This window comes from Protopterus annectens, chromosome 3.part0, assembly GCF_019279795.1.
Source record: "Protopterus annectens isolate FY-2018-M chromosome 3.part0, PAN1.0, whole genome shotgun sequence".
NCBI classification, from domain to species: Eukaryota; Metazoa; Chordata; order Ceratodontiformes; family Protopteridae; genus Protopterus; species Protopterus annectens.
In genome coordinates this window covers 778,255,571-778,265,745 of record NC_056731.1, presented here as the reverse complement: position 1 = coordinate 778,265,745, position 10,175 = coordinate 778,255,571, and the positions used below count along the sequence as shown (strand labels likewise).

The window sequence follows — 10,175 nt, the reverse complement described above, 5'->3', positions numbered from 1 at the left end:
TGTTAATCACCACAAAACTGCTATTCAAATTCTGATTGTTGAACTCCATGATGTTTACATGACTAGCTGCCAGTAGCACCTGGACTTTACTCAGAGTATCCAGGCTGCATTTTATGTTATGCTGCAGCTTGGCTTACTAAGCTGCTCTTCATATAGGCTGCATTTTTTATTTCAATGATTCAAAATATCGATAGCGTTACAAAAGGTATGAGAAAGGTCAACAGCTGAAACATACTTGTCAGAGTATCTTTAATGAATATAGTTTTTAACAGTTCTACAAGTGCTCGTAATTTCCTTCAGGAAGGCAGTTTTCAAATGTAATGGTTGTTTTGTTTAAAAACGATTATCACATCATTGTGATATACAAATGTAAACTGCATCCTCCATGTTACTCTGGTATTGGGATGACACACACTAACACTAACTCCATTAATGATCAAGGTACAGAGACAGATGAATTAATGCTTATACCAGATTTAATGGTTGAAAACCATTTTATAAACACTGATGCTTAAAAAGTGAAGCCACAATTAGACAAATGAGCCTCCGGTTTGAATATTGTGTTAGTGTACATAGCCATTATCTCCAAGTTATTGCACAAAACTTACCTGCTGACATAAGGATATGTTTCTGCCTATATTTGTGGTGACTGAGGTGTCAGTAATCAAACTGTGGCCTTGAAGTGTGACCCAGAAAGGTAAGGATCCAGCCAGCTGTCCCGTTGCTAGCGAATAGTCTTAGGATAAATCTCTGCAGAGCTGCCCCCTTATTTTGACATGTGACATGACAGCTTGGAGTTCATAAACAATTCTCTGGTAGAAAATCATGCCAAGTTACATGCATATTGAACCAAGAGCAAGACAGCCTGCATATTCTGTGACCTCTTGTTCAGCCTGCATATGCTGTGACCTCTTGTTCAGCCTGCATATGCTGTGACCTCTTGTTCAGCCTGCATATTCTGTGACCTCTTATCCTGTCATATGCAGTGTCACCTGTAGGAGTGATACATCCCTGTGGGATGGTAGACAGGGTCAAGGTGGAGGTCAGAATGGAAAGTTTGCAAGGCAGTTGGGTGCAGTGTTAGTTTCAGATTTAAGTGTAACATAATTAAACTGCTGTAAAACATATTAGAACAGTCAAGACCATGTTTTTGATAAGGATACATAGCTTACCTTCTAGTTATATCTACACAAGTGGTGTTGATTATAGCAGTCCAGTAGTTGTTTGACCCATCATAGTTTCTCCACACAACTGTCGTAACAGTTTTGCAGTAGAACTGAATTCAAGTGATTGTCATTTTTTTGATTTATTCCCTGTCAGCTTTGACTCAGATCAGATCTTGTAGCTAAGTCATCAGGAGCTACTTTATTAATCATTGTCTTTTCCATGTGCTGGGCCTAGCATTTCATACATATGTATGTGTCTTTATTGCCATAGAACACAGTGATTACAATTTACCAATTTTTCACAGCCATCCTGGGAGAAGGAAGTGTACAAAGTAGGAGAAGAAGAGCAACAAAATAAATTCAAATAACAATGGCAGAAGAAAGAAAACGCTTTATACAATAGACAGAGGAGACATCAAGAAGGCATTAGGAAACACAGTCTTTTTAACTTCTCCCCAAAATAAATATATTTTTTTATTTAAAATTTGTTAACTATGAATATTGGTTGGTGCAGGGACCCTTTTCAGCCACAACCTGGGCCTACAGCAAAGTGGGCTAAAACGAAAAGTTAGTAAATTTGTAACATAGACTATACCACATATAGTTTACTAATTTCAAGTAAGGAATATTGACAATGATATTATAATAATAAATATACATGTCACAATGACAGTGCATGAAAAACAAGTACTGAGTATACTTCAACATCATTAAAGTTATGATATTTTTCAGTCACTTGTCCTTGTGGCATTAGCTAATCTGCAAACAGAAGGATAAGTCACATAAGTGAATAGAAGACTTAGTTATAGTGGGATACCGATAAAGGAAGAACAGCTATCCATGTGAAAGCCTTCAAGAAGATTTGCATTGTATAGCATTAGAGAAAGACAGAAGGTGCCAAAAACATGGTTCACTTCTCACTCCACATTCATTTGGGGGTAATTTGTAGGTATCTAAAATATTGTCATGTAGTATTGTTGAGTAAAAAGTTGCCATACTGTAGTTCAGTGTAGAGCCTACTTCATGTCAACTGCTGTAAAAATCCATGTTTCATTTTGATTCCTGATATCTCTGTGAGCATATTAGATTTCTGTTATAAGTTAGGTTTAGACAATAACCTGGCACCAGCACTCAGTGCTAGTGCTGTCTACCATCTTTACAACAGCTGTGACGGATGGATAGAGGGTAGTTTGCTGAGGTACACAAAGGCAAGATCTGTGATATTCTAGTTGCTGCTTTACTTCTAAGAAGTTCTTTCTCTTGGATGTTATTCACTTTGGCTGTGCTTAATGTTTCAACTGCCTGAGGTGGAGACAAAGACAAGTTAGCCTCCAGATCTTCTCTGTATTTTGTGTTAACAGTGGCATTAATAGGAAGACACATCAGCAATCAACTCTTGTAGGAACTACAGCTTTTGCTATCGTTAACAGGTGTGCCTATAAGAAAGCATTTGTTAAATGCAGATATCCTGGTGTTGACCTTCAGTGCCAGCAACATCCCATTAAGTGGGTAGCAGATTTGTAATCAGTCTTAATAAAATGCACTCCTGATTCTGTAACTCTGGTTTTCTGATTCAGAAGGCCAAAAAAAGCAGAATATTCTACTTGGTTTCATGAAGAAGCTAAGCAACTGCTCAGTCCTTATGCACGTTACTATGCCTAATGTCTCCATGTTGTTTTATGTCCCCAACTTAAGAGATATCTTGACATCATCTGGGAGCTCTCACTAAAGTATGCACGGTCTATCCAAGAAGTGGAAAAGCAGTGGCCATCCTTCCAGGTGGCACTGGTGCCGTCTCATCTGAAATGCATGCACCAGCACAATGCAGAACTTTCTGTGTGGGTCACCTGCATTCACCCATGCACGTTTGTGATCCTCTACTTCTGATATGCCACCTAGAGCCACTTCCACATATTTATTTCAGACTGCTACTGTACTTCACTCCAGCACAGATTTTACCCAGTACGAGAATGGCTATATCTTGAGGCTGGCTGTTTGTACTATAACTATCCTAATCTGGAACCCAAATGACTGCCCCACTTGTAGACAGTAAGCAACAGTTATACTCTCTTGATGCATTTATGTTTGACATCCACAGACTACTAAACTGGGCATGTGTAAGGCTCTTTCAACTGCTTTACAGACAGATAAAAAACAAAATCTGGTACATCTTCAGTATTTATACACCCCATGCCCTCTTCATTCTCTTCACATTATTACACTTTACCTCTCCCACAAGAAGCCTGTTACACTATCCTTCCTGTAAGGTTGATCTTCCACATATTCTGCTTATACATAATCTCCTACACTTGTAATTTATGTATCTTCTCTCTTTCCTTCTATGCCTTTCACTCTTAGATTAGCCACCTTAGTGTATATCTGTGCCTTCCCATCCTTTGTTTCCACATCTTGTCTTTTCTCTCCCTATTTTCTTTTATTGTTTATATGTACTTACTTTTAAATATTTCCCTGTGACTCATTCCCTCCATCTTTTGCATAATTTTGCTTACTTTCATTTGCACATTGTCCACAATGCCCAATTCCCTTTTCACAGTACGGCCTTCAGAACTATAGACAGTACTTCAAGACAGGAGCCATCAAGACCTTATAAAGTTATTTTTTATCCAAAGATTGTCCCTCATCTACCAACATGTGCTCCTGTTTCTTCAGTCTTAATTGGGCTGTACTTGAGGGAGCCATTACTGATATCAGTCCCCTCTTGGTTGTACTTGAGGGGAGTGACTGCTAATATCAGTCCCATCCACACCTGTAGCTCCTTCCATCCTCTGGGGACCAGGACTTTGTGGGACAGATTATGGCACCATCCCTACTGACTGGGTAGAAAATGTGCTTGGAATTTCTGCTGGAGTTGCACCACATCCCAGCTAGAGAGGAGTACAGCTACTAGATAATCTCTCTGTCATCTCCTGCAGGTACTGAACCACTAATCAAACCCTGGATGATTGGGTCATAGTCATAGCTTTACCCCTCTGTTCCAGTGGAACAACAACAACAAGACCCTATCATGTAACAGATTAACTTTCTCCTCACTTATGAGTCTTTTCTTCTTGAAATGCAGCCTAGCATCCTCTCAGCACCATCAGTTGTCCTCTTCCATTGCATATGATGGTCCAGTGTAGTGTGATTTAAACTTCTTGAACTGTTCCTTGCTGTGTGCCCCCTAGCATATCTGACTAAGCATGTATTACTTAGGGCCTGTATAATAACACAAGCCAAAGGTTATAATTCAAAACAGAAAGGGATGAGGATGACGCAAGGGGGAGAGTCAATAAATAAAGAGCAAGTGATATTTTGAATGCATGTCCTTAAGGAGAATAATAATGTTATATTCATAAAGTAGCAGAAAGTATTCTAAGAACTAAGCCAACAAAATAATGGGGAAAGGAGATTTTGTCAATAGAGATATTTGCAAGTAGGGATACAGAAAATATGCAAGATGGTGCTGGAATTTACTTGAGAAAACTGGCAAAGGAACAAAGTTATTGGGAGCGAATAACTAGAGAGAAAAAGGTAATAGTGTGTGGTGAGGCCAAGAAGATGTTTGGACTGCAGGTTAGAGACTGCATTCCCTACCAGGGATTGATATCAGAGTGTAGGTAAAATGAAATGGATTGGAAATATTATGTGAAGACCTGCTCTGGCAGAGCTCTTATTTGAAACTAGAACAGAAGCTGCTGTTAAAAAAGGAATAATTAGTAGGGCATATAAAATATTGGGGTTCATATTAAGTTGTTGAACTTTTAAAAGTCCCAACACCATATCGTCGAACCCATACGTTTGAACTTTTAAAAGTTCAAAAATGTCAAAAAAAGAAAAAAAAACAGAAAAAAACTACTTGACAGTTGTAAGCAGGGGGGCAAGTCCCCATGCACCCCCCGCTCTTTAAATATACCAACTCTGAGATCGCATTGCAGTTCAGTAAAGGGAAATCTTCCCTTTCTGGACTGAATGGAAATCCCCATTGAAACGTTCAAACTTTTCCAAATTCGAACATATGGGTTCGACAATATGACGTTCAAACTTATTACGGTTCGATAACGTAATATGTATCCAAAATATTGCATGCTAACCATAAGAATCGATCAGAGGAGGGTAGAAAAGATTGGGAAGAGAGACTGGAAAGGCAATTTACAAGAGAGTAATCGGAAGATGTATGGCTTCCAAGTGTGCAATAAAGTCCAGAAGGCTTATGTTCTTTACTTGAATATGTTTGCATAGGTGTTGTTATACTCCAAGCAAACTTAAAAGATTTTTTCCTCAGGTATATAGCAAATGTTGGAATTGTGATGGGGAAGAAATAGGTAACTAGAAACGTTTTTTGGGAGTGTAATAAGTTGGCAGATTTTAAAAATGTCCTTAATGGAGGTATCATCATAATGGTGAGGTAATATCATCACCACCTGAAACTGCATGTTAAGGTGACACATAATGGGGGAGCATGTCAATGTGACACATAATGAGGGTATTATGTGATTTGTTTGAGCTCGGACAAAGGATCTGCATTGCCTAAAGTTTAATTCTGTTGTCTGTCAAAACAGCAATTACTAGATGGCAATAACAATCTAAACCAATTGTATTTAAAGTGCTGAATATTATAGAAGAGAAAAAACGAACTGGAAGAGAGTAGAGAGATCATTAGCAAAGAGAAGTAACAAATTATATACATATAAATGAAAATTATGGGAACAACACATGCAGAATAAAGTTCAGGAGGTGGAGAGAGAGATTAAAGGGAAGGTAGAAATTCAGCAGTTTGTGTAATGTTGGACTGATGATAATTACAAATAAAGAAATGAGATGAGATGTATAATGTATGTAACTGGAAAAAATGTTAATATGGTTTGTTTTCTTTTCTGTTAATGCATGTTTGCCTGCATCTTAAGTGATAATGTAATAAAGGTGTTTAAAAAAAGCATGTATTACTCATCAGGGTAATTTCTTCCAAAGCACAGAAACCTGTACTTGTTGGCATTCATCCAGACATCAGTTTCCTTTTTGCCTATTCGTTTAGCTTTTTTGTATTCCTAATTTGGTTAGAATCAACATCTCAATCATATCTGCGATGTTTTTGTAATCTGTAAAATGCTTTATCTTATCACCTTCTATTGTGATATCTGGTACAAACACTTAGAAGTGCTTTCCCCCTTGATTATTGAACAAATGTCTTCCTTATACTGTTTAAAAGCTGTCCTGATCTCATGCCTGTCGGTCACACCCATGCATGTTACTAAATATAAGACATATAAACAGAGTGTAACTATTGACCATCTGCGTATTTTGTGGTGTGTGAACATTACACCGACACAAGCACAGTTAATTTATACTGGATTCTGATGTGTCATTGTGTGCCTACACTTTGAATACCTATCTAGTGCATTATTGTAACATAATTTTGACTACTTCTGCAATGACGTTTTAATGCTATTTTCTGTGACACTAGCACAATGTCTATTGGCTTCTCCCATTAGGGGTTGCCACAGCGGATCACCGATCTGCAGATTGATTGGCAGTGGAGTTTTTATGGTGTCAAGCTTCCAGCCCGGCGGCCAACCTTCACAGAAGGAACACGCACACACACACGCACCTACCTGCATGTCTTTAAAACTCACTCAGCTGCAGGGAGGGCAGGCAGACTCCACACAGTAGGTGCTCCAGCCAAGAATCAAACTGGAGAACCTCTTGCTGTAAGGCAACAACGCTAACTACTGCACCACCACACTAGTGATGCATTTAATTGCTCTTCCATGGCACCACATTTTGTGCTGTACCGTAACCCCTTGTTTCTTGTATGACTTTGACCTGTGCTGGAGGTATTGAAGAGGCAAGTGAAACTTATTAAGTGTAATGTCCACTTTTGAAGAAATGTTGTGTTATAAAAAAAAAAAAAAAAAAAAAAGAAAATTCTTTCAACAGCTGTAGTCAGAGAATATGGAATCATCAATGTGTAAGGGAAGCTATAGGAAGCAGAGAAAATAAGTACAAAAGCCACTAAATGAAACATATGGAAGTATGCTGTATAAAAGAAGGTAAAAACACCTTTCTGCGGGCACCCAATGATAATTTCTTTCTTAAATAATGTCATTGTATAATAGCAATAACCCACGAGTGGGTGTGGGTAAATCCTGATATACCCCCACACAGCTGTGGGTTATTGCTTAATAAGTAATGGACAGTTAATCCATGACCTTTTAATACATCAGATAAGCAGTGACATAGATGCAGTAGATGTTCCTAGTCTTCAGATAACGTTTTTTCTGTTGTAGGTTGAAATGTAAGAAAATGCTGGTAAGATGTCAGATAAACTTGTGGCCAGTGAAAACAGCATGTTTTCTATGTCAATGATCCATGTTTCTGTGATATTTTTGTTGTACAAGTCAGGAAGTAGTGCTACAGAAATTAGGCAGAAAACACTGATCATGTTAGAAAATTAAATAATAACAACAGACTGGCATCATACATGCACCCAGACAGAAATCAGATTTTTTTTAATTTTATTTTATTTATTTTGCATTTGTTTATTTTTTTATTTTACATTTATTTACCAGGATTATCCACTGGGCTGAGAATAATTAGCCCCTTTTCAGTGGAGGCCCGGGAAGAAAAGCTCCACATTTAATATGACAAACAAATAAAAATGTCAAAAATAAAACAATACAGAGTAGTTACACATAACCTTAGCATAAAACTTACTAGTAATAGAGTAAAAAATAGATATAAAATGTTTGAAGACATGCACACTAAGGAAAAAAAAATAAAAAAAACAAAGGTAGCAGTGAAAAATGCAACAGGTGTATAATTGTATTAGAAACGTACCAAAACAGCAAATAATTGCAAGAGCTAATATATTCATTAAGTATAGATAAGGTTTTCAGATAAGAAGGTAAAATAGTTTAGAAACTAGACTGGGAGTGAAAAAAAAACATAAACCAGCCAATTAAGGTCTACTAATTGATGAATAAGGTATATGTTAGTTAACAGCAGTAGTAGCACTGATAGTAGATGTGACATGGAAATTGTGCTGATGGAAAAGAGAAATTGTAAGACTGAGACAAAGTGGATGACACGTAAGCTTGGAGAGTTATAGCAGAGGAGTGAAATTAATAGGCCAGTGGTAGCAAACTGAAAAAAGTGGGTGAAAGCATTATTGGGAAATAGAGACCCTAGAGCAATTATCAGAGCAGTTTGGTAATAGACTGACAAAAGTACTGAAGAAAAAAATGTAGTAAAAACTGAGGGGGTAGTTTGAAAATGGAGAGGGTGAGAGGGGAGGGTCAGGTAGGTTTCAGTGAGGGGATAAAAGGAGAAAACAAGTGGGAGAAGTTTTGGCGATGTTAAAAGAGGAAGGCCTAAGATAAGGTTTATGGATGTGGTCAGATAGGATCTGTAGGTGGTTGGTGTGACAGAGCAAGATGCAGCAGACAGGAAGAAATGGAAACAGATGATCCTTTGTGGTGACGCCTAAAGGGAGTAGCCAAAACAAAAAGAAGAATTAGGGAGAATGTTTGAGAAAGAGGGTGAAAATTGGGGGGTAGTAGAGAAGGGATTGATCATCCAGGGTTGGTGCAACAGCATAACCATTTATTTGTAAGGTGTTCATTCAGAAGTATTTAAAACTAATAAATGTTTTCCTTTTTTGGGGGGCTGGGGATTCATTAAAGTGGCCATTGATCTTACTTGTGAAATGCATTTTGTATGTGTATAGTTCTGCAAAAAAAGCTAAGATGCTAAAATGTATCAGTGTGGCCAGAATTTCTTTCCCTTAATTATAGTTAAACATTTAAGGTGGAACTAGTCAGAAGATCATTGTGCTGGAGATCTGAGAGACAATATGTGAATAAAACAAAACAATCTTCAATCTGTCTTGTCAGGGCAAGTGTGTGTGTGTGTGTGTGTGTGTGTGTGTGTGTGTGTGTGTGTGTGTGTGTGTGTGTGTGTGTGTGTGTGTGTGTGTGTGACAAACAGAGACAGAAACAATAAAATATAGTAGTGCCATTAAAATTTATTTTACTTGTCACAGTTGGGCATCAGAAGTGTACCCAATTAGAAGTTAGCTATTTTGAAGGAAGACATTTTATGTGTTTGATTGCTGATCTGAGGTTGTCAGGGATAGAATATCAATGCCTCTAAATGGACATGCATGATTGTTAACATTTGTGGGTATGTACATGTGTATTTGTGCAAAACAATTGTGGAATACATGTACATACAATATAGATATATATTTATATATGGGTCCCCTTCAGATTGTCAGACTTTTAAAAGCTCGACTTTTATATGGCCGAGACCATGTGATCGAATTTATAAAAGTTCGAATGGTCTGAGGGGGGTGCAGGAGGACTTGCCCCCCTGCTAGCACTGTTTAGCTTTTTTTTTTTTTTTTTTTCACATTGTTGAATATTCAAATGTTCGATCATATGGTCTCGGTCGTATGAAAGTCGAACATTTGGATGTTTGATTATGTGAAGTAGACCCATATATATATATATATATATATATATATATATATATATATATATATATATATATATATATATGTGTGTGTGTGTGTCTACTTCGTAACAACAAAGACCAGAAGAATGAAACGCAGAGCACAGAGATGAAAAGAACTAAACCCCAGAACACCAAAAAACACGTAAGTTTACAAAACACACATAACACACAAAAACACACACAACTGCCCCACACTACTAAACAAAACACCCTACACTAATGATAGGCAGGGGGCAAGCCCCCCTGCACCCCCCACACCCCCTATTTGAATATTCTAACTCCGAGATTGCACAAACAGACACACAAGGCAAACACACACCCACACAGTACAGTCCCACACACACACACACACACACACACACACACACACACACACACACACACACACACACACACACACACCACAGTCACAACACATACTTACACACAGCTTTCCCCTCAGAAATACACTCACACACACGCATTTACCTACAGCAGAACACGAAAAGCACTAAGTCA

At 37.9% G+C, this 10,175-nt stretch overlaps 1 protein-coding gene and 1 long non-coding RNA gene across 5 annotated transcripts in view; one reads left to right on the top strand and one right to left on the bottom strand.

The window, feature by feature from the left end:
• Nucleotides 1-903, bottom strand: part of LOC122796552 — a 414,805-nt gene extending 413,902 nt beyond the window's left edge. Inside the window, exon 1 of the long non-coding RNA XR_006363986.1 lies at nucleotides 609-903. This is a non-coding gene — a long non-coding RNA (uncharacterized LOC122796552). The remainder of the gene's footprint in view (nucleotides 1-608) is intronic.
• The window catches only part of PLEKHG4B (pleckstrin homology and RhoGEF domain containing G4B), a 960,241-nt gene that overhangs the window by 373,331 nt on the left and 576,735 nt on the right, over nucleotides 1-10,175 (top strand). The window lies entirely within an intron of this gene.